At 37.6% G+C, this 26,145-nt stretch overlaps 1 protein-coding gene and 1 long non-coding RNA gene across 2 annotated transcripts in view; both read left to right on the top strand.

Annotated features, from left to right (window-relative positions):
- The window catches only part of PDE3A (phosphodiesterase 3A), a 310,047-nt gene that overhangs the window by 211,693 nt on the left and 72,209 nt on the right, over positions 1-26,145 (top strand).
- On the top strand, positions 2,446-15,301 carry LOC306662388. Its single transcript, XR_013764105.1, has 2 exons — positions 2,446-6,816; positions 6,898-15,301. It is a non-coding gene; the product is annotated as an uncharacterized lncRNA (long non-coding RNA).

Genomic DNA, 26,145 nt, shown 5'->3' on the forward strand with positions numbered 1-26,145 from the left:
TTTGTTGGAGTATAGATTTTCAAAATAGCTTCTAATTATGTTTTGTATTTCACTTGTGTCTGTTGTGATATTTCCTTGTTCATTCCAAATTTTAGTAACTTGAGTTTTCTCCCTCTTTCTCTTTGTTAGTGTGGCTAAGGGTTTATCAATTTTGTTTATTTTTTCAAAGAACCAACTATTTATTTTGTTAATTTTTCCGATTGTTTCTTTTGTTTCAATTTCATTGATTTTGGCTCTGATTTTAACTATTTCCTGTCTTCTACAACTTTTGGTGTTTGTCTGCTCTTCTTTTTCTAGGGCTTTGAGCTGTACTGTTAAGTCATTTATTTGCTGATTTCATTCCCCCTAAAAACTGGAACAAGGCAGAGATGCCCTCTTTCACCACTTCTATTCAATATCGTTCTTGAGACTCTAGCCAGAGCAATTAGACAGACCAAAGAAATTAAAGGGATATAAACAGGAAAAGAAGAACTCAAACTATCCCTGTTCACTGATGACATGATTATATATTTAGAGGAACCTGGAAATTCCACCAGAAAACTTTTAGAACTCATAAGTGAATTCAGTAAAGTAGCAGGTTACAAGATCAATGCTCATAAATCCAATGCATTTTTATACATAAGTGATGAATCTTCAGAAAGAGAAATTAGGAAAACTACCCCATTCACAATAGCCTCGAAAAAAATAAAATACTTGGGAATCAATCTCACAAAAGAGGTGAAAGACCTGTACAATGAGAACTACAGAACACTAAAGAAAGAAATTAAAGAAAACCTTAGAAGATGGAAAGATCTCCCATGTTCTTGGATAGGCAGAATTAATACTGTCAAAATGGCCATACTACCAAAAGTGCTATACAGATTCAATGCAATTCCAATTAAAATCCCAATGATGTACCTTACAGAAATAGAGCAAGCAATTATGAAATTCATCTGGAAGAATAAGAAACCCAGAATAGCTAAAGCAATCCTCAGTAGAAAGAGTGAAGCAGAGGGTATCGCAATACCAGATCTTCAACTCTATTACAAAGCAATAGTAACAAAAATGGCATGGTATTGGTACCAAAATAGACAGATAGATCAGTGGTACAGAATAGAGGACATGGACACAAACCCAAATAAATACAATTTTCTCATACTAGACAAAGGGGCCAAAAATATGCAATGGAGAAAAGATAGCCTGTTCAACAAATGGTGCTGGGAAAACTGGAAAACCATATGCAACAGAATGAAATTAAACCCCTATCTCTCACCCTGCACAAAACTCAACTCAAAATGGATCAAGGACCTCAGAATCAGACCAGAGACCCTGCATCTTATAGAAGAAAAAGTAGGTCCAAACCTTCAACTTGTTGGCTTAGGATCAGACTTCCTTAACAGGACTCCCATAGCACAAGAAATAAAAGCTACAATCAATAACTGGGATATATTCAAACTAAAAAGCTTTCTCTCAGCAAAGGAAACAATCAGTAATGTGAAGAGAGAGCCTACAGAGTGGGAGAATACCTTTGCCACTCATACTTCAGATAGAGCGCTAATTTCCAGAATCTATAAAGAACTCAAAAAACTCTACACCAAGAATACAAATAATCCAATCAACAAATGGGCTAAGGAAATGAACAGACACTTCACAGAAGAAGATGTACAAGCAATCAACAGATATATGAAAAAATGTTCAACATCTCTAGTAATAAGAGAAATGTAAATCAAAACTACCCTAAGATTTCATCTCACCCCAATTAGAATGGCGATTATCAAGAACACAAGCAACAATAGGTGTTGGTAAGGATGTGGGGAGAAAGGTACACTCATACATTGCTGGTGGGGTTGCAAATTAGTACAGCCACTCTGGAAAGCAGTATGGAGATTCCTCAGAAAGCTTGGAATGGAACCACCATTTGACCCAGCTATCCCACTCCTTGGCCTATACCCAAAGGACTTAAAATCAGCATACTACAGAGATACAGCCACATCAATGTTCATAGCTGCTCAATTCACTATAGCCAGATTGTGGAACCAACCTAGATGCCCTTCAATTGATGAATGGATAAAGAAACTGTGGCATATATATACAATGGAATATTACTCCACCATGAAGAATGATAAAATTATGGCATTTGCAGGCAAATGGATGAAATTGGAGAATATCATGCTAAGTGAGATAAGCGGATCTCAAAAAACTAAAGGACGAATGATCTTGCTGATAAGTGGATGAGGACATATAATGGGGGTAGGAGGGGTTAGCGTTAGGGTTAGGTTGAGGGTTAGGGATAAGGAGGGTGGTAAGAATGGAGGAAGGAAGGACTGTATAGAGGGAAAGGAGGAGTGGGAGGAGTGGGGGTGAGGGAAAAAATAACAGAATGAATCAAACAATATTGCCCTATGTAAATTTTTGATTTTGAATTTTAAAAAAGTGTCATTGCACAATATAAATAGAAAAAAAATTTGTGCAGGTGTTATGTGGCACAGAAATGGAATTTGATATATACTCGAAATGTGCCATCTTTTTATTTAACATAAAACAATAAAATATCTTTTGTTCCCTATTGTAGTTAGGAGAAACCTGTTGGAGGTGGAATTTAAAATTTTTTCTTGAAGCAATAGTTTCCAAAAGATGGGGAAGAAAGTGGAAAGGTGAGCATTCTTCCAACATGGAGAGAGGGGATGCCCAATGAGAATTCTACTCGTCTCATTACTTATTCTAGGGTGAAACTGAATAAATTAGGGTTAATGGGGTCAGAAGAAAGTCTTAAGGATTATTTATGCCTTAGATTTCACTTCCTCTCTGGGAGTCCACAGTATTTCAAGGAAGGAGAAGGAAAAAGTCTAATACACTCCCCAGGGACGCCTTCATATATAAGCTGTATTCCTAATGATCTTTCTTTTTAATTCAAGGATAGCATTAGGATTGCCGAGTGGGCGTTGCATAATTGAACAGACCCCATGCTCGGAATCATGAAGTTCGTTTTCTGCTTCATCCTGTGTTGACTGCTCTGTTTTGACTTGGGCTCTGTTCTGTGTAATCGTCACTCCAAGACAGAGATGGTGGAGCAGCCAGCATCCAAGGTACTGCTAATCACAGTGGCAGAGAGGAAGAAGATTGCTGGTGGCCACACCCAGGAGGTAGCGAATATCACTTCTCCTTATTACTTATTGGCCATAGTTTGTGGAATGACACCGCTAAACCCCAGAGTTATCAAGCGTGTGCTCAGAAAGAAGGGAGCTGAGAAATAATTTGTAAGCAGTACTACTGTACTTCATCACTGGGCTCATTCTTCCTAGTGTAAAAAGTAAAAACAGACAAACAAAAAAACCCCGCTAATGTTCTCAAGAGACACCAAAATCTTCCATTTAGTCAGTATCCACAATGCATCAACAGTTGCCTGTTTAGAGAGCATATGAGTGTGCTAGACCTGCAAAATGCCATAGGACACTAGTCATATAAAATTAGGACCACCCAACGATCTCATTTTAACTTGATGAATCCATGAATACCCTATCTATCTCCAAATAAGGACACAGTCAGAGGTAGTGGGGGTTAGGACTTCAACATGAATTGGCTGGGAGGAGGGACACAACTCAACGTATGACATGGAGTGATGTGCAGTGATTTCTCTATCAGATTTGAATGTCCATTTAACCAGAGACCATTATATGGAAAAAATAAGTCATCAGCCTTCCCACCATCTGCAACTAACTTAGATGCTCTCACGTTCCCTCACTGATGTACAGGTGGAAAACAGGTTCATTGTTATAAACACTATCATTTGGAAAGGGAAAAATGGAAGTAATGCAGTATTACAAATCCGAAGCAATTCCAAAATCTTACTGGCAAGCGGTTTTAAAGTCACTATCCTGGGTCAGGTGCATGTTTTTATTAGACTCTGGGTTTACTTGTGGAAAGAAGGCTTTGTCAATTGTTCTAAGGCTTCGTGCTCCACCCTTAGAGGCTCTCCCTGGTCTGATGATCCTCCATGGCCCCCTGTGAAACAAGCACTAGGAAAGATGCCCTTCTGACGGGCTTAGTGGCTTTATTTGATCCCTTTCTACTCACAGATCTTTAGGAGTAGATGGGTCATGTTAAGTCCTGATAAGTGAGTGTTTTCATAGTACAATTCTCCCAAAACAACTGCTTTGTAAAATTATTCCATACTGCTGCTGAAACTAATTAGCCAGGTTTTCTTTGGAGTATTTCTTGTATTTGCTGTTTCTTTCTCTTTGGGCCTTATTCTTCACTCCCAGTTTAGATGCTAATAATTTGAGACTTTAAGGCTTAGTTGGGAGAACCCGGCCAACTCTCTGTGAGGAAATCCTTTTTAGTCTCTTTTCCCTGTTTTATTTTATCCACCTAAAAGGATCTATTAAATACTGTCACCTTGACTTGATTTTGCTTGAAGACATTTTAATCCACTTAAAGGTTTCAAGGTGGGTGTGATGGCCATATTTTCAATTAATTTTTACCAAAAGCGATTTGTAATGGATAGGCTTAATTCAGCATCTTCATTTGTTCTTCAGCTTTCTAAGGATGGGAAGCAAGGGCCTCATCCCTGTTCTTGGTCCTTCTTTTCCATTCTGTTTTTGCAAACAAATCTAGTCTTTCTTGTGTTCATTTGTTTCTTGCCATACCTTGTCAAATACGGCTCACAGTAACCAGCACGTGAAGCTCACATGTTGTTTTCGAGTCTGGGCTAGAGCGCAAGTTCATTAAGGTCCAGCATCTGCCTTCGGAGATATGCAGGCAACAGTGTTCCCACATGTTCCTTCCCCCCTTCATTTGAACTGGCTTTCTAACCGCTAAGGGCAGGCTTCCCACCCCTGCTGTCAGGACCTACCCCATGCCTCCTTTGTTAGGGATTTTTTTTAATAATAGCACTCCACTTCTGGATGCCAGTTTCTGAATGTCTTTCTGCTGCTGCTGCTTCTTGTTTGTTTGTTTGTTTGTTTGTTTTTGTGTTGCTGGGGATTGAACCCGGGTCCTCACCCATGATATGTACCCCTGAGCCACACCTACAGTTCTGAATGCCTTTTTTTATGCAGTTACAGTTTATACAATGATTCAGAGTCACGTCTTAGGTGTAGTTTTGTCAAAAACCAAAGTCAGGTTCTTAGACTTCATGTGCGGTAAGGAGAAGACAACTGGAGAACCAAGTGAAAATGAAGTGGTGAAGGCCTTTTGACAGGAGGAACAGCACCAGCTGGAAAGATCGGCCTAGAGTTGGTTCATTCAGAGGAAAAATCATTAAAACGTAGGGAAGAACTTAGAATTTGGGATGTAGAAATGAGATCAGAACATTAGATCAAATTTAATAAATTTAAAAGTAAAATATGATAATGAAATTGTGCAGTTAGTATTAGAGGAGTATCTGTTTAATCAAATTAAGTCACTGGTTTGAAGGTGGCCCCCATAGTTCATGCGTTAACAGAGTTGAGAGGCAGGGCTCTGCCCTGGTGAGACGTCACAGGCTGTTGCCAGGGGAGTGGGTCAATTATCCCACATCCTTCTAGTGGGCTTCTGGTAAAAGGATGGGTGTGGACCCTTTCCTCCTGTCTTCATGTGTGCTCTTTTGACATTCCACTTTCTGCCATGGAATTACATGGTAGAAGAGTCTGTCAACTTCACTAGATCTGGGATCCTTAGACTTGGTTTTCCCAACCTCTAGATCTGTAAGGAACAAATCTCTGTTCTTTATAAGTTGACTAGACTCAGGCATTCTGCTATAGCAACACAAAATGAACAAAGACACCATGTTATATTTATTGTATGATAAGTCATGTGTTGGAGGCTTCTGCTCCAAGCCATGTGCATTATAATTTCAGTTGGAGGATTATCAGGAAAGGGGATAGTTCCTGTAGATTTGAGGATATGACTCCTTTCTTCAGAACATGAAACTTAGAATTTTTTTTTTTTTTTTAAAAGAAGCACACCTAATGGTTATGAGGAGAACATTTTCATGGTTGTAGGGTGACTAGTGAATAAAAGTTGGAGAAGAAAAAGATGGGGGTAGGCTTCAGGTTTAATTTCAAAGAAGTCTGGTGGTTTTGAAGGATGAATAAAACTTGATTGGGATGGGAGAGAAGAAAAGGCTATTTCAAAATTCAATTCCGAGTAACCACATGGGTAATATTAAAAATATCCTAAGGTCCAAGAGCATTTAGTCCATTTAGTGCTGTGATCATAGCAATCAATGAACTAGTGTGCATTTGGACAAGCAAGGGCCTGCTGATTCTCTTCTTTTGCTATTTCTATTGATCATGGGACCAGGCAAATTGCTGCAAATTATGTTTTGCTGTTTATTTTTTTGTGACACCAAGAGCAATTGTGTGTGCGAATCAGTGTACAGCCTAGTGTTAAAGTGATGCTCCTCCCCTCCACGCACTCACAGGCTTCTTTTCTAACAAACATGCAAATATGCAAGCATTTCCTAAAAGTGACAGCTAATGGTATAAATTAACTTCTTGCATCTGCTTCTGGCATCTTCAAAACTACTGTAGCACATAAAAGATAATTTTGAAATATGAATAATAAATGGAAAGAAGAATGGGGTGCCCTCCTCCTGCTTTCAGAAGCAAATGGAGGGTTTCACTATCTAGAAAATTATAGCTTCTAGGTTTGTTTATTACTGAGATTTTCAAACAACCTTCCTTACAATGAACTAATTTTGTGTTTGGGAAAAAATAGCAGGAGACAGTTCTTTCTAAATTTCTATTTAAAATTATGTAAAGCACTCAGAATATTGGATTTAATCTCCAGCAGAAAACAAGGCAAACTAGAGAGTTTATCACCATGAAAACATATTAAATTTAATTAGAATAGCAGGTAAAAATTTAATATGAAATGTAATATGAAATATGTATTTGATTTAATATGAAAACATATTAAATTTAATTAGAATAGCAGGTAAAAATTTAATATGAAATGTAATGGTTTTTGCTCAGAATTTTTAGGCCTTTTTGACTTAGAGGTAAAATTCTAGTGTTTATGTTTTGTTTGTTTGTTTTGATAAAGGGTCATCAGGCAACAAGTGACTAATATATACCATAATATACATATGTAATATTTACTATAGTACAGGTTGTAGTATAAAAAAGTTATAAGGAACTAAGCAGAACATGCTTCAGAGCTTAGAGACAATGTCTCCTTACCACCTCACCAATGACCTTTCTTTCCCACATCAGAATGTGTTTGTTGCTAAACCATTTAAATACATCCAAAAGTATCACCAAAAATCCACAGTGGAGATGGTGATTTTTTTTTTTTCTTCCTTTGGAATGGAGCATGTAGTATAGACCTATATACAAGTTACTAAATGTAAAATCTGTACAGAAATTGTAGAACACCAGAATTTTTAAAATGGGCAGTTTCCCTAACAAGATAAAAAGGACACATTTGTTTTGAACATTTAATATTGCATTCTAAAAATATGTATTTGGATTATTGAGTTTAAAGATTTGGGGTACTGAGGATTTAACCCAGGAACTCTTGACCACAAAGCCACATCCCCAACCCCTTTTGATTTGTCTTTTGAGACAGGGTTTCACTAAATTGCTGAGACCCTCACTAAGTAGCTGAGGCTGGCCTCAAACTTGGATCCTCTTGCCTCCGCCTCCTGAGTTGCTGGGATTATAGGCATGTGCCACCACACCCAGCTGAGAATTTTTTTTTAAGTATTGAAACTTCAACAGTCTCTGTTTAATGATTCAGTCTTCTAGAGACACATTTTACTAACAGACCTTTTCTCCAAATTAAGACCACAGAAATACTTTTCCATGATCAGTAACTTTAAAAAATGGGTTTAAAAGAAATTTATTTTGATGGAGGTTATTTTGGAAATAACACATTTTAAGTATTAATGTTTATTAAATTATAGTAAAATATTACAGAACACTGAAGTGAAAAAGTTCTTATTAAGGTATATTTAATCTTAGAATGGTTTGTCTCAATAGATCAATGTTATAGGCTATAATCTAAAATAATATTCATTTCAACTACACATTGATATTTATAGTAATATATTTGAGACTGTAGACTTTTTTGCATTTGCTTTAGTCTTTAAGTACAAATATTTTTTCTAATGAGACCCTTGACTGCATTAAAAAATAAGTGTTCTCTTATAAAGTTCTTATAGAGCATCAAAGTGAATGACTGAAAGGAACCGTGTTTAAAATAATATTCACTCACACTCTTAACGTGGAGGGAAAAAAACTAATTTTAGCAATCACTAAAACTTAATTGTTCTTTATAAACCAACTCCTGTCCCCAAAGAAATCTTGGATTATTTAGAACAGTTTAAAAATTAGTTATTCCCGATCCTTCTTTTCCCTTCTCCTCATTGTCTGAGAACTTGCCTTCACTTGTAACATGTCTAGATTCTACCCAGTCAAGCCCCTGCCCGTAATCCTGGTTTGTTAGTTTTCCCTTTATACTCAGATTCTGAAAGTCTCCCTTAACCCTTCCCTTGCTTCATACATCATATAAGGTTTTGTTTTTTGATGTTGGGTTTTTTTTTTTTTTTTTTTTTTGCACTATAAACTTTGTTTTAAAATCATTTTAAATCACTCACAATTTCTTTCACTTCAAAAATATTTTGAATTTAAATATCATGGGGTGTGGGTATATAATTTTTCCAGTGACTTCTAGATTGTTCTCAAGGATTTACTTTATTTGTCCTACCTCAACTCTTACTGGTGATATCATTATAAAAGAGAGGGTTGACAAAGATCCCTTTAAATTTCACTTCAGTGACATAACCGGACATTAATGGTTGAAGCACAGGCTGTAGCATCAGAGTGCCTGGGCTCAAATCCAGGCCCCATCACTCCCAAGATGTGGGACTTTGGGCAAGTTACATAATCAGTTTGAGCTCATCTGTCAGATACATATGATGTCAGTACCTTCTTCCCCTGGTGATATGAGAAGTAAATGACACAGTCTACAGAAAGTGCAGAGACTGGTCCCTGGCTTAAGATAGGTCCTCAGCAAATGCTATTTTTTATGTAATTTACTATTTGCTTTGCTTTATTTCATGCATCAATGAAAATTAAGAAACTATAAAAAATAACTTTTGTTCTCATAGCCTGAAAATGGTAGAAGAAAACACAAATGGTGGGAGAAATTTACTAATTGTTTTATTTATTTTAAACTATTTTTTTAGATATCGATAGACCTTTATTTTTATTTATTTATTTGTTTGTTTGTTTATATGTGGTGCTGAGAATCAAACCCAGTGCCTCACACATGGTAGGCAAGCATTCTGCCTGAGCCACAACACCAGCCCTTATTAATTGTATTTTAACATAGAACGTGGGAACACTTCATTTCTTTGATGAACTGTGAAGGAACAAGAGATCATTGACGGATGGTGTCAGGACCCAAACTGATTGGTGAAGGCAGATCACAGCTGAGGTTCAGACAGAGTCATTTGATCTTCAGTTGCTAGAAAGGATTACTCTATAATACATGCATTCCTTGTTTTCCTGACCAAAAGAGAATCCAGAGCAAGGCTGGTTGCTCTCTTTACCAAACTCACACAGTAGAAGTCTTCTGTGTCAAAGACATGATCCTTGCTTTTGCACATGCAGAAATGCATTTTTCTGAGAAAATCAAGTTCTCAAATATTCACTCATTAGAAAATGGCATAGGAATGAGGCAAAAGGTTATCAACTCAAAACTGCATAATAGTTTTGTCAGGAAATTATAGATTTTGATCAAGGCGAAATCTGTAGAGTTACAGAATCTATAGATTATAAAGTTGCTCAAAACATTATACAGAGTAGTAGCCTATGACTCTCAGAATCCCAAATTGGTGGAAGGGGTATAGAACAGAAAGCCAGTAGCGTAGGAAAGTGAATGCTCTTAAGTCTCTTCTATCTTTAGAGTGCTCATCCACTTAAGATTTAATGCTGTCATTAAATCAGGATATCAGAACCTACTCTTCATGTTGATTGGTTTTCACATCTGGATTCTTTCTGGGTAGCAACTTGTATTCTTAACCTAATGCAGAGTGACAGAGTCTTGATTAACACATTTTTTTAGGTTAACTACAGGTCTGTTGAATGAGGTTTATTGTCCCTGTTTTAACATTACAATCCTTACGAACAACTCAGAGAAGCATGACTATGATATGAAATGTTTTATGTTGATTCAAACTCAGACCAGTTCTTAGTCAAGAGAAAGTGTATTTTGTGGCATGGATCCATCTCAAAGGTGCTGTTAAAATTCCAACTATCTTTTTCTGCTGATTCTAATTTTTCACATTGTTGCTTTCCTTCCCCTAAAGCCATGATAAGTATTTTCTGGATGGTTTTGGAGTCTCTACTCTTGATTTCTCTGTTAGTTTAGAAGGAAAATTATTTTCACATGAAGGTTGTTATGATTAGGTTAGTCACCCAGAATATATTTTTTTACTTCTTTGTTTTATTAGATACTCTAGAAAACATTAGACCTTTTTACTTATCATTAAAAGCTTAAAAGTACAAGTCTATTAATAGTACCTCCATCTCGCTTTCTCCAGTTACTAAATTGACGTTTTCCTCTGCCTGATTATGTCAGTGCCTCCTGGATTTCTTATTTTCCATTCCCAAACCAACATGCACAGCTCATAAAAAACAGTAGTTACCAAGTGACAGGTGTGTTTTAAAATCCTCTTTAGTTTATACATTCGGTGAAGACGTTCCCTCTAAATCAGCAGCTACTAATGACCTTTTGTTCCAGGGAGCTGTTAGAAACGCAGATGAGGTCCTGGAACTGAAGCATAGTTTAGACTTAGAGTTGGTGTTTTCCAAATGTACCTTGTTGGGTTTTTGTCTTATGCCCCAATACATTTATTCTTGAAATTGTCAAGGCTCATCTGAACTTCAATCATAGGTTATTCATTTTCTTTCTGCCTTCTCTTCATTTTCTCAGACTATTTCAACCAAATCAAGTTATTGGATATTCTATATGGTAAGCATCGTAGACCTGCATTTTATTCTATGCCCACCATTTGCCAGCAGAAAGACCTTCAGTAAGGAGCAAATCCTCTGATTCCACACATAAAAGTGGTAATTAACCACTCATGCTTGTCTGATTTACATCAGTTATTAAATGGGACAGTGTGTGGAAATGTCCAGTAAGTGCCTAGGCATGTAGTATATGTTCAGTAAACCCTGGCTCCTTCAGCCATGTTATCTTTTGGATTTTGTTTTTCTCTTTTGCTTTCTTTAGTAATATTTCAGTTTTGGGTTTGGTCAGTGCCTTTTCCTTTCTGTTTCTTGCCTTGCCTGTGTTTCCTTTCCTTTCATTTCTTCCACAGACTTAACATTGACCAGCTACTACCATGCTAGGCACTCAGGACGCAAAAGGGATACTAGGTGTACTTAAATGGAATTCACGGTTTCATGGGATAATGGACATGCACAAGCAAATGTAGAAATAAAAATGAGTATTTGTGCCCCAGGCTTTTTCAGGGCACTGCACAGCTGCAGGGTAAGAGCTGAATGAAAACTTAAAGAATGAAGAGGAAAGAATGGAAAAGATGTGTCTTCTACATAAAGGGAATTATATGATGCAGAGGCAAGAAATAACAGAAGAAGCCATGAGATTTTGTTTAAAAAGAGAATGGTGGGAGCTGAGCTAGAAAGGCTGAGGCACTGAGAGCCCGGTCCCAGAGGGTGTCAGAGCAGGTGTGCCACCCTCCCCTTTACAGTAATGGGAGCCTGCTTTCTAACAGCCCCCCATCGTTCTTGTATTCTTTATTGCTTCAGCAATTTCTACTCAGAAGGCTGTGTCATATGCCTGAAGAGAGTTGGAATAGGATTCAAAGTCTTCTAGTTAAGAGGGAGCTGTTGAAAAATTCAGCCTAGAAGTGATATAATCATTCATAACTCACCTAACTTATGAGGATTTTTGTGAGAAATTATAGAGAATAATGATGTTAAAAGCCACTTTCAATATTAGAATGTTTAATATATTTTTTAAAGCCAAAAAGAAAGATGTAAGAATGACAAATGTATTATAGCAATGTATCTAAGCAGTCTAACATAGGTTAATACTTATCTTAATATGATAAGTAATGTTGTTTTTCAAAAACCTTTTCATATGATAATGTTCTACCAAGTAATAAGGACCAGTGAGATGGATGAATGTATAGGATCTCATTTAAAACTGTAGGATCTCATTGAAATACATATCATCCCCAGGAATACTCCCTTTGGAGCCTAAAAGGGACTGATTTGGTACTTTTTAATTTTTTTTTTAATGAAATCATTTTACTCTCTCACTCTTTCCTGTTAACAGTGCTGCGCATTTTCAGAAACAGGGTGGATTTTATGAACATCCAACTTCTTCCTTATAAATAAAAATAAGCCATAGTAGACAGTAACCTCTTAATATTACTATGCCCTTCTACCTATATGGACTTTTTTTTTTTTTTTTTTTTTTTTTTTAATAATTAGGATTTGGGGAAAGGACTTGTGTTTGTTGGTATTTCTTCTACTGTCTCCTGAACAGGTATTACAAATATTCAATTGAACTGTTTGCTTTTGTTAATAATTTTTAAACATGTTATCTCATGGTGTAATACATCTATGGCAAAATAGTGTATCATATGACTTTAACATTGAAAACAAAATAAAACAAAAAGCCTGTTCATGTTCAGCTTCTAGTAAACTGTTGAAAGAAGTAGGTATGTATTGGGCCTGGGCCTGCAACTTGTTCTCAGTTGAACACTGAATGTTTACAATGACCAAAGAGAGCATGTCTTGCATCAGAAGTTAGATTAATTTTTCTTTAATACCTTGACTCTCTATGTACTTGGGAGTCCCCATACACAAACAGAAAAAGGCTTTAAAATTTATTTTTCATGTAATAATGTATACAACCTATAACTGGAATTTGGAGAGTAGGGTCCAGATAGTACTCTGATTCTGCTTAAACCTGTTTCTTAAAATGGAGCAGACAAAAAATAGAGAAAATCTTTTTAAAGGGCTCCTTTGCCCCCGTCCTTCTCCATAACTTAGTTGGAGCTTTTGCCAGGGAGGAGGGAGAGCAAGAGTGGGGGTGGAAGGGATGATGAAGAAGGCAGTGGGGGCCGTTGTTTTTCTGTGCTTGCTGACGTCAACGAAATTGCCAGATGGCATTTGAATGCTTTGCAAAAAGACAGGAGCCTTTTATTACAGCTGTCACATGGGGTTTCATTCATTTGCATTCCCAGAAGTGGTCTAAAGCTTTCCCTAACTGTAGGAGTAATGAGGACTCTGTACCTTCTGAGACCCAGAGGCCTTTTGTAAGATGTTACCTTAAGTGGCTCTGATAAGGGACACATGCTCAGAATGGTGCCTGTCACTGTCAGCTTCAGAGGACCATGAACTCCTCAACTTCAATTAGAACTATAATATGATCATTCCAAGAAAAAGGGGGGGGGGGCACCTCTTCAGAAAGTCTTTGTGGATCCTGACAGACACAGAAACAGCACCTGAAGGATCGTTTTAAAAATGGCAGTGGTGGGTGACAGCTGGAAACCCCAGATTCTATGACTTGATCCCAGGACTGAGAAACACCTCAGGTGCAACAGACACCTGAGTAAATGCATACTACAAACAGCTTTGCTCTCAACTTGCCCCATGTGGCCTGATCTTCCTCCTCCCTCCCCAATTTTGGGAAACCAATGAAAATGGAACTTTTAGAAAATATGGGGATTCTTATGTGAAAGAAAGGAGCTTTGAAATGCCCGAAGCTTCTTTCGGAGACTGGCCCCAGGGTCACGCCCTGAGGCCGGGCTGGCCTACCTACCTTCTGCAGGCCCCATGCCTTCCCACCGCCACACGTTCTCAGGTTCTACTTTATTTTCATATCTGGGATTTGTCAAAGTTTGAACTCACTTGTTTCTCAAGTATATTATTTTCATTATACATCTATTTCTGGCATAGTTGATTGAGTGAACTGATTTCCAGAGCCAATTTGAAAATGAAAACTAATATCAAATATTTGTTTTTTGTTTTTTTTTTTTGTCATTCTTGCCGTATCTTGTATTTTTCATAGTAATAATTTAACATACCGAGTTTGAGCTGTTACTCAGGTTTCGATCTTCCTTAACCTCACCTGAAATCAGTGATATGATACCCATCTCAGGTAGAAGTTTTGGCGGCAGTGGTTCTCTGTGCTATGCTGAAATAAGAAGCATTAGCTATGTGAAGGGCATTGGAGTCTGAGACTAAAAAGGCCTTAAAAATATCTTATGTATTACCTAGTTTCAATCTTATGCCAGCGCTGGTGTCATAACAGGGCACCTACAGTGGAACTGATCATCTCTGGAGTGAAAAATCTAAGACCATCATGTTGAAGGCAACACAGTCCATGGAAGACAAAGCCACTGGCTTGACCTGGACTCATTTCCAAATGCTCTGTTCTGCTGCAAATGAAATAGTCACTCTTGCCTTGCCATACCTTAAATACATATAGACTCAGTCATTGAAGTTTCCAAATTTAATAAGCATTAAGTGACTGAGAGTGGAATTTCTGAATACAGTGTTTGTTTCATTCTGATTTTGCTTTCTGATTCTGCTTCAGGATTTAGTGACATTTAGGAGGTGAGAAATCTCTTTCCTCTGAACACTTCCCCTTTTCAACTAGGAGACAGGGGAACACCTAGGGGCATGATCTGTATATTCTATTGGTAAGCAAGCTCCAGCTCTGTGAGGTGGTATGAGGTCAGCAGCAGGGAATATAGGACCAACATCAAAGCATAACCCTTAGGAGAAAAGTTTCAGGAAACGTAATCCAAATGGGCAGGGTGATGGGAATGAAAAAGTGAGGGGGCACAAATTTAAATCATCCACTCCCACTCCAGGCAGTACCAAGCTGTTATGTAGACTGAATGGACATTAGAAATGAGTTCCTGGTTATTTCATACAGGGCATAATCCTGACAGTATTCAGGTCATGGTGGGTCTGTGACACGTGTCTCATGTTTCCCCAGGAACAAACCTAGGAAAGCTTTGGTGATAATAACTGTGTCCTACTTTGCATGTTCCAGCTCCCTGTCCACTTTAAAAGCACAGAGCACTTGTTCCAGGCACAAGTGTTGCCATTGTTGATATTATAATGGAAATTATTCATATTTACTTCTCTAACAAGAAAGTTTGCCTGAACACTACCAGAATTAAAACGATGTGTTGCTGAGTGCACTGCCAAGTGATGGTCCTTTCCTGGTATATTGTACTCCTCCTACCCATCCTAAAATTGTAAACTTATGTCTCATTTATTTCTCAGCTATGAAATAATTATATTCTGTTAATTTGTTTTCCTTAGTTGTGAAATAAGTTTTTTTTTAAAAAAATTTTTGTTGTTGTAGATGAACACCGTACCTTAATATTATTTATTTATTTTTTTTGATGTGGTACTGGGGATGGAACCCAGGGTCTCACAAGTGCTAGGCAAGTGCTCTACCACTGAGCCACAACCCCAGCCTTGAAATAAGTTTTTGCTTATATAATAATATGGCATATTGTATACACATTTGTTGTGTGTATATAACTGGGCAGTGCTACACTTCAAACACAGAATAAAGCTGATTATTTCACTAAAAAATACTTCACGTGCAGCAGACCTGAGCATACTACAGACAGCTTTGCTCTCACCAACTTGTCCCATGCAGCCTGCTCATCTCCCTCCCCCTTTTTGAGGTGGAGGTGGTGAATGGAACCTTTAAAAAACATCTGGGGATTCATTTGCAATAGAAAGAGAGGAAGTTAGAAATGCTGAAAGCTGCTCTCAGAAAATTATCGCAGGGTCACATTCTTAGGCTAGACTATCTACCTGTCTATCTGGACCAACAAATTAGTGCATAAATGAAAGCATCTATTTGTTTGGCCAACTTTTATTTTTAAAGTTTTAGCTTTTTAATCTATACAAAATTATATCTATTTATGGGGTAAAATGTGACAAATACATGTATACGTTGTGCAATGAGTAGATCAGGATAATTGGTATATCCTTTACCTCAAATATTTATCATTTCTTCATGTGGAGAAATTCCAAATTGTCTCTACTAGCTATTTTGGAATTTTCAATTGTTAACAGTCATTACCCTATTCTGTGTAGGAACATTGGAAATTATTCCTTTTATCCAACTTCAACTATTTGTATGCTGCCCTTAATGGGTACCCTGCATTGCGATGAGGACTAGTGATAAAATTAAATAAAATATAAAGTGTAGTACCGATGAAGCATATGTAGATCAATCATTAAGTGTGATGATTGATATAGTATTAGAGTGTTGGGAATACTAATGATGGGTACATACTTTAGTCTTGGGTGGAATGGGGAGTCAGAAAAGTTTTTAGAAGAATTAAAAGTCATATTATATTAGGACTAAGCCAAGGGAAGGTGATAGTGAGGGGTGGAGTGCAGGGAAATTGGAACTTATAAGCAGAAGTGACTATATTCACCAAGATATGTATGATTAAAACAGCATGTGGAACATATAATTAATGAAACTTATTGGAACAAAAATTTGTAAAATGGATAGGAAACTAAAAATAACAACTCAGTAATCGAGGAAATGAGATAGGGGAGACGAGGGCTTCTAGTGTGAGGAAGTTGGGGCCACTGAGTGAGATTATGCAAAGTCAGAGAATGCAAAATTTGGATAGCAGACTTGGAGGAGTCATCTCCTCCAAGGATTCAGTGATAGGACAAGGTTCTGGGCATAGTTTTGAGGCAAGACATAGTTCAGGTGTTGTCAGTGAGGAGAAATAGTGTAGATCTTATGAAAGTAAGTGAACAAATTAAGAAGGAATTATAGAATGAGAAGAACAATAGACTACAGTGTGAAGCCTCTGGGAATGGCTTTTAAAATGCTGGGAAAAAGCTTTCTCTCAGCAAAGGAAACTATCAGTAATGCGAAGAAAGAGCCTACAGAGTGGGAGAATATCTTTGCCAATCATACTTCAGATAGAGCACTAATCTCCAGAATCTATAAAGAACTCAAAAAACTCTACACCAACAATACAAATAATCCAATCGACAAATGGGCTAAGGAAATGAACAGACACTTCACAGAAGAAGATGTACAAGCAATCAATAAACATATGAAAAAATGTTCAACATCTCTAGTAATAAGAGAAATGCAAATCAAAACCACCCTAAGATTCCATCTCACCCCAATTAGAATGGTGATTATCAAAAATACAAGCAACAGGTGTTGGTGAGGATGTGGGGAGAAAGGTACACTCATACATTGCTGGTGGGGCTGCAAATTAGTGCAGCCACTCTGGAAAGCAGTGTGGAGATTCCTTAGAAAACTTGGAATGGACCCTCCATTTGACCCAGCTATCCCACTCCTTGGCCTATACCCAAAGGACTTAAAATCAGCATACTACAGAGATACAGCCACATCAGTGTTCATAGCTGCTCAATTCACAATAGCCAGACTGTGGAACCAACCTAGATGCCCTTCAAATGATGAGTGGATAAAGAAACTGTGGTATATATATACAATGGAATATTCCTCAGCCATAAAGAATGATAAAATTATGGCATTTGCAGGCAAATGGATGAAATTGGAGAATATCATGCTAAGTGAGATAAGCCAATCTCAAAAAGCCAAAGGACGAATGATATCGCTAATAAGTGGAGGATGACACATAATGGGGGGGAGGGAAGGGTTAATGTTAGGGTTAGAGTTAGGGTTAGGGAGGGGGGCAAGTATGGAGGAAGAAAGTACTGTATAGAGGGTAAAGAGGGGTGGGAGGGGTGGGGGGAAGGGAAAAAATAGCAGAATGAATCAAACAACATTACTCTGTGTGAATTTATGATTACACAAATGGTATGCCTTTACGCCATGTACAAACAGAGAAACAACATGTACCCCATTTGTTTACATTAAAAAAAATAAATAAATAAAAATAAAATGCTGGGAAATAAGGAAAATTGGATCAAAGACCTGGGAATTGGACCAGAAACTATGCAACTCCTAGGAGAAAACACAAGGTCAACAACCTGCTGGTTCCTTAATAGGACCCCTAAAGCTCAGGAAATGTGCCAAGAGTTAATGAATGGGAGGCATCAAGTTAACAAGGTTCTGCACAGCAATGTAAACCATTAGGATGTGAAGAGAGAACCCACAAAATGGGAGAAAATCTTTTGCTACTCTTCAGACAGAGGATTAATATCTAGAATACATAAAGAGCTCAAAAATTTAACACCAAAAACAATCCAGCTAATAAATGTGAAATGAACTAAATAGATATCTGTCAAAAAAAAATAGAAATGGCTAATGAATACATGAAAAAATGTTCAACATCATTAGCAATCAGGGAAATGAAAATCAAAACTACACCGAGATTTCATCTCCTACCAGTCAGAATGGCAGTCATCAAGGATACAAATAAAATAAATTTTGGAGAGGACATGGAGAAAAAGGAGCACTTTCACACTGTTGGGACTGTAAATTAGTACAAGTACTGCTGAAATGTGTATGGAAGAACCACCATATGCCCTAGCTATACTACGTCTTGGTATTTACCCTGAAGAATGAAAGCATGCATGTATAGTGATTCATGCATGCCCATGTTTTAGTAGCACAGTTCACAATAGCCAAACTATGGAACCAACCTAGGTGTCCATCAACAAATGAATGGATAAAGAGAATGTGGTATGTATACACAATGGAATGTATTATTCAGCCATAAAGAACAATTAAATTATGGCATTTGTAGGAAAATGGACAGAATCAAAGATCATGTTAAGGGAAATAAGTCAAGTTCAGCAGGTTAAGGATTGTATGTTTTCTCTCATATACAGAAGCTAGAGAGGAAGAAGGAAAATAAAGGTGGCGTTGGATCTCCTAAGAATCAAAGGAGATCCGTAGATAAAAGGGACCAAGAGGTGGAAGGTGGGGAGGGAGAGGGAAAGTGCTGGGGAGTGATATTGGCTAAATTATATTGTTATATTGTGTGCATATACAAATATGTAAAAAAATCCCATCTCAGTGTACAACTATGATGCACCAGTAAAAATGTGGCAATTTTTTTTTTTTTTAATATTGGGAAATGAGGAATGAAGGGAACAAAGAGAAAGAATATTCAGAGAGAGAGGGAAAGAACTAGACAGGCAAGATTTCATGTGAGCTGAGGGAAGACAGAAGTTCACAGAAATAGTATGTCACCAATATTGTATAGTTCTGTGAACATGTTCCAGAAATGGACCAGAAAAATGTTACTTGAATTTGGCAACTAAAATCCACTGGTGATACCAGTGGAGAACAGCAAGGACTGTTCTCCTACAGTTGTCCTAGGAGCCAAGCTTTGATGAATTGGGACATAAAGGGAAAGTGAGAACATGAAGGAACCGGATCCTTACTATTCTTTCAAAAAATTTGGTAAATAAAATTGGATGGTAGTTGATAAGGGTGTGGAGCTTAGGTGAAGGATATAAGAATAAAGACAAGTGATGTCCTTGCCAAGGGGAGTCGTGTTGCTAAAAGAAACAATCTGTGTAGATGGATAGGCTCCGGCATGGCAGTGGTATCTGAAGTTTGCTTGGTTAGTATAATCCCAGAGTAAAGAGAACTGAATAATTTTAATGGTCACTGTCATCTTGCCATTAGCTTAATGTGTCCTTATCAGTGTCAACTTTTTATCTGCCAGCTTTGAAAACTCAGGCTTGCCAGTCAGGCACATTAGAGTTTCACTGAAATAAACTCTCCCTTTTCCAGATGCTCCTTTCTCATATTCCCTGTTATTCATCAGCAGAAATGTTTATGACAATAGGCTTTTTATGATGGACATATTTTCAAACAGGTATCTTCAATATGGAATGAAATCTCAGCACAGATACCAGTATGTCTTCCAGGCAGAAACACAGTTATTCACAATTGTAGGTGAAGGATATTGTGGAAAAGTGACATCGGTCTCATCTGTTTAATGAACTGCATAGTCAGGGCCAAATGAAATTCAGGGAAAACCCAAAAGGAACAAGTGTGCTCTGCCTGTCTTGTCTGCAGTGCTGCTTTGGGTTCATTGGTCTCAAGAATGGCCACTGGATGTGTTTATTTCAGACACTTGCCTTAAGTAATGGAATTCTCCAAAGGAAGTTGTGAGAACTGGAAGGAGGTCTTGATTAAATACAAGGTCTAGAGAAGCACACTTTTTAGGCTGATGAGAATAACTGGGAGTCTCTACACTTTTGACAATCATTTGTAAGAAGAGTATATTGTGTTAGAAGGCAATTAGAGGTCGTTCATTTAACAATTGTGTTTTTTTTAAGTTCTTATAGTACCCTGAGCACTCAGAGTATAAAAAGGAATGAAATTGTTGTTGCCCTTACATTAATAATCTGGCAAGTAACTTAGTCACCAACAGCAATAGCGCAGTATACCAAGAGATAGCTGAACAGGCACTATGGCGACCTCCAGCCTGATGTGATTGATTTGATTGTTCAGGAACACAGCTGAGATGTTTTTCTGTTTTAAAGTTGGATCTCAATCATTACAATTGCCAAGAGAAATAAAACCCTCGGTATAAGTAACATCACATGCAAGCATGAGACCATGTTTTGGGAGATAAGCTGGGGTGGCTGGAGAGATGAGATTCAGTGGAGTATATGGAGGCATAGATGGGAAAGGGGAGGTAGGGGAGGTAGAGGTTAAACATTAAGACACTAAATGTCATTCCAAGAAGTTGATTCTTGTTCCACCGTTTGGAAGAACCATCAAGTAGCAAGGCAGCTAATGTTTTTGTACTGGGAAAAACTGAGCCTGTGACAGGAGGAAATGGGAGGAATGAAACTTGCAGTTATCCTCATGCGAAATAATGAGAGGTGGCATCATGCAGTGGTGAAGGGATTCTGAAGAATCTTTGATAGAAATGTCCAGGTCCTGTGACCAATGTAATATTGGAGGTGAGAAAGCAAAACCTGAGTTTAAAAAGCAACCCCCTCCCCCAAAAAAACAAAAACAAAAGAGTTGATGTGCCTATTTTTTTGTGGGTGATTTTGTTGTTAGCCAAGAAAGGAAAGATAGGAGGAAAAGATTTGAGAAGATTTGAATATGAAATACCTGAGATATCTCAGGTAGGACTGTCCAGAGCCTCAAAGGAGTGGCCCATGGTAGTGCTACAGAACAGTGGGTCTTCCTTATAATGTGGGGGGAAAGCTGATAGGAGAGAATGAAGACTGGAGTAAGGAAAAAACAATTAAAAGGAATGATAATTAAGGAGGCAGGAAGAACCAGCAAAGCAGGCAGAGTTTGTGTTGCCTGACAGATTGGAGAAATGGCAGGCCAGGGAAGCCAGGAATGTTGTCATTACACATGACAATTAGCATATTGATGCACTTGATAGGGAATTTATGACAAGAGAACTAACCTTCTTGGGGCTTCTAAATTCTAATAGGTTAGAATTAAAATAACAACAACAACAACAAACAGGTGGCACCTTAGATGGGACCAGAGAACAGTTTTATTAGCAGGAAATGCTAACAATGTTTTTAGGGTAAGAGGAGGGAGAGGTGGAGAAAACAGACAAGAGAAACACTAAAGGAACTTATATGTGGGCTGTGTTAGAAGGAGGAAATTAAAAGAACAAAAATAGGAGATTGATATTTTTAATGAAGAAGATTATTTGCTCAAAGAAACAGTTGAAAATTATGAAGACCTAACTACATTTAGAAATCTATATCAAGCTGCATTAAAGCCTCAGATTAAGGATTGGGTGACTTCTTTTTTATGTTTTGTGACAAGAAGACCTGGAGAAAGAGTTAACTGAAAACACCCAGGTAACCTTTGCTGGGCTGGTTGCCTGAATAACATGTTGTCAGGGTACAAAGTAAATTTAAAAACAGCTTTCCATATTTAAGAAGCTCCCCAATCCACCCATGTGTCATAGAGGGTCTTTGCACAGGAAGATTAATGAGTAGCATTTTTATTTTTGAAAGTCACCTTGAAGTCTATGGCACATGGTAATTTGCAGCTGAGGCACAGATATGGAATGTGCTGGGCGCTGCTGTGTAGAAATAGATCACATGACTGAAAGAAAGTAGCCAGCACTCAGCTCTCCCAGTCCTCAGTGGGCTACCAGAGTCATTTGACCCTAGGATGATCCTATTTTTTATTGTCTCATAACATTGAGATGATTGTAACTGAAACCTAGTATAAGTTGATAAACCCAGACTTCTAGACAAATACATTACAAAATTTTATTTCTATTACCACCTACTTTATACTCCTTTAGTCTGTACTCGGTAAAAATTTTATGCTGTGTCAGGCATGGTGTTGCACCCTGTAATTAATCCCAGTGACATAGGAGGCTGACAGGAGGCTCAAAAGTTCGAAGACAGCCTGGGCAAATTAGCAAAATCCTGTCTCAAAATTAAAAAGGGCTGAGGATTTAGCTCAGCAGCAGAGTGCCTCTGTGTTCAATCCCCAGTCCCTTCCCCCTACTAGCCTCTTAAAAAAAGAATCCTGTATTATTTAGGATATTTCCATCCTTAAATAAGAAGAAAACTACTCAAACTAGCTCTAGCAGTAAAGAAATGTTATTGTCTTTCATAATAGGGAGGTCAGAGGAGAAAACACTTCAGGGCTAGTAAATTCAATAGCTCAATAATAACATGAGGGACCTATGTTTTTTTATTCTCTCAACTGTGCCACTGTCTACATATTGGCTTCATCTGATTGCTGATTCAATGTGTGATCCACATGTGGCTGCTGTCAGCAACATGCTTCCTTCAGAAGGGAGGCACTTCGTCTTCTAGAAGCACTAAGTTTCCTCAGTGTCTCATGGACTCATATTGACTTGGGCTACCCATCATTGACCAATCCCTGCATCTACAGTTAGAATTACCATCATTGGTATAGAGTCAATCATAACTCTCCTACATAAACTTTGAAGAGAGCTCAGAATTGGGGTGTTTCTGAATGTCTTTGGACACATTGATTTTGATTTCTAAATGTCAATCTAGATCATGAGATAGGCTTCCAAACTGTTAATTGATCCAACAACTGCCACCATGTTTGATGGGCATTTGAGAAGCCATTATCATCTTTTGAGCCGTGTACAAGTGTAACTGATAGAAATTACATAGTAGGTTAAAATTTATTTGTTTGAAATATTGAAACTGGCAAAGAAACAGTTTGAGACTATTATTTTAGTTAAACCTCACTGTATATTAAATTTTATACTCTAACTTACCATCAAAGCCAGCACCTGAAAGACCTCATTCTTCTGTATCTGTTTTAATAAAGCTTTGCGTCTTTGTTCTTATGACATTTTAATTAAAGATTTTGTATTGTTGCATCAGTTTTATGTCCTTATTTTAAGATGAAAAAAAAAAAAAAAAACTAAAGGAAAATTTGACTGAAATGAGAGCTAAAGGGGAACTCAGTATGTATTTTTTTCCTCATCATATCCTTCTTCCTGATTCCCAAGATGGGAGTTGGGGTGAATGGACATATTTTAATCAGTAATCACTCCTGAAGTTGTTTTCTCTTATTTTCATGAATTATATCTTAAAGAACTCTTGCCAAATCACTCTAAATTGTTGGTTCTTTGTGCTTCTTAGATCTGATTTTATTGCTATAACAAGGGCCTATGGAAACATTGACCAAACTAGTAATTATATCTACAAGGAGAAAAATCTATGACATAAATCCTGAGTGACTCACTGTTGTGACCAAATGACTTATTGACTTGCCTCATTTCCTCCTTTACTCAGCAACCCCTTCTTGATAAACATGTGGAATATCATTTTAAAATGCTTCCCGTATAGAACCTTGACAATCCTGCCCAGCATTTGCCTGTTAAATATCTTGGTGAGCCACCACAGTCTGCTGATTCTAGGATAATCCTATTTTTTAATTGTCTCCTAACATTCTGAGCATAACAAGATTATAACTGAAACCAGTTTCTTAAACTGAAGTAAGTAACCCAGAGTTGTAGACAGATCCATTATAAAATTTTATTTTCATTACCACCTAAGAGGAAAATGAAGACAAATGCCTCCCTATTATGGCAGCAGAAGGTTCCAGAGGAGCTCACAAGTTTTTCCTTCCAAGGGCAAATAATATGAAAGATCTGGTTTATATATGAAAATTAGGGAGAAAGACTAACATTTTTCTTGATGAAGAAATATTCACAGCAGTTCTTCCTTAAGGCTTAATTCTGGGAAGAGTCTAATTTGACATTTTCAAAAAAGTTATGAAGGAAGAGTTCACTTTGAAATCTTGAGATTTACTGATGACATAAACAAGTTTCCCTTGATAATAAGAGCTTAAGTTGAAAAAGATTAATTGGAGGAAGACGTTACCAAAAGGAATGTAACAATTTGGCAAAGATATTTTCATATCATAAAGTGATTGTATTTAGGAACAGTACCCCCAAAATACTGACAGGCAGTGTGGTGGCATGATCAGTAACACAATGGGTAAAATCAACTTGAGTCAAGCTGCCTACCCGTCTCTGCACTAGTTTCAAGTTTTGAAAGTCATTCCCTTTATGGTGACACTTGGAACTGAGTTGCATCTTGGAAAACGATTCCGCACCGTTTTCATAGTTTACACTTGTACTCCCCATGTGTGAAAATTGGTCACAGATTAGCTCACCCTTATCCCTTAAAACCAGATAGTGAGGAACAGAGCCGTAAGTATCCCGAGGGACAGGGAGCCTTGAGTTCCCTCCTCTTTATAAGGGGGACAGGAAGCTGAGAAGCTCTGCAGCCCATGTTTCAAAGGTAAGACTGGTTCGGCAACTGTGAGAGTTTTATGGTCTCAGGATTTTGAGCGAAATGCCAATAAACCAGAGGTTTCTGTTTGGGTGAGGAGTCTGTTCCTTACCTGTCCTTGACCCTTCTCAGGATTCTTTTTTCTGGTCAAGTGGTTTGTCATTTTCTTTTGTTTCTGTGCTACTTTGAGGAGGGGTACTGATGATAAAGGTGACTCAGTTCAAGGTGGCCATTTTGAAAGTTTGTGAAAAAGGACCAGTGGCCATATATAGGTGTTCTGAGAAGCAACTGCTTTCATTTTGAAACAGAGTTCTTTCACTCCCTTTATAAGAAGTGGCAATTATGATATTCAGTTTCATATTTTATCCTTTGATCTTTTTCACTCTCCTAAACCTCGTTCACTAGACTGCAGTCTGCTAGGGGGGTTGCACTCATTCACTCATCTCCATAGCTCTGGGATGCAGACAGAACCAGGAACTTAGTAGATGCTCAGTTAGGATTTGCTGAAAGTCTAAGGCAGAAATAGATGTTCTCCTACTAACTCCATATTCCCTTTTTGAACCATACATACTGTTGATAAATGTATTTTTTCTTGTGGAAATATTGTAATATAGTTGAAGAAGAATATTTGTAACAAAGAACAATGAAATGCTAATATACTTATTATGTGGTTACATAAGCTTTCTGCAAATCAACTCAGGAACTTCATCATCATTTATAACATTTCTTTAGAAAAAATACATTCTGGCTTCTAAAAATGTTGATTTCCATGTGTTTTGAAATTCTATCTCTAAATTTGGAAACCTTGTTGCTTACTTTATGATATCTTTGGTTGTAGAAAATAGAATTTGGTCGAGGTTTTTAGTACATTTGTGAAGTGTTTGCTGCTGTTTTAAAACAATTTTGGACTGGGCACAATGGCACATGCCTATAATCCCAGCAATTCAGGAGGCTGAGGCAGAAGGATCATGAGTTCAAAACCAGTCTCATTAGCTTAGCAAGACCCTGTCTCCAAAAAAAAAAGGGGGGGGGGGGGCTTGGGATGTGTTTCAGTGGTTAAGCACCCCTGGGTTCAATTCCTAGTACCCACCTCCCAAAAAATAAAATAAAATAAAAATTGGGATATATGGAGAGTATTCATTACCCTTGGTTGTTTATATTGTAAGAGCTACCACCATGAAATATCAAAAATAGAACATTTTCTTGGTTTATGGATTAAATGAATTATTCGCATGTTTTTCTCTTAAAAATCACTGAAAGACAACTGAAAAAAATATCATAGACTACAGAAAAGAGTTACAGGAGTACCTACATTGTATTTTTCGTGCCCCTAGATGTGCTGGTACCCAGGAGCAGCCGATTCTCTTTGATGCTGCTCGCACTCTTTCCACCCTGCTGATTCGTCTTGCAGATCCCCTGCTTCCACGTGCTGACCATTACTGCAGCCTTGGTC

This window comes from Sciurus vulgaris, assembly GCF_902686455.1.
Source record: "Sciurus vulgaris genome assembly, chromosome: 5".
Taxonomy (NCBI): domain Eukaryota; kingdom Metazoa; phylum Chordata; class Mammalia; order Rodentia; family Sciuridae; genus Sciurus; species Sciurus vulgaris.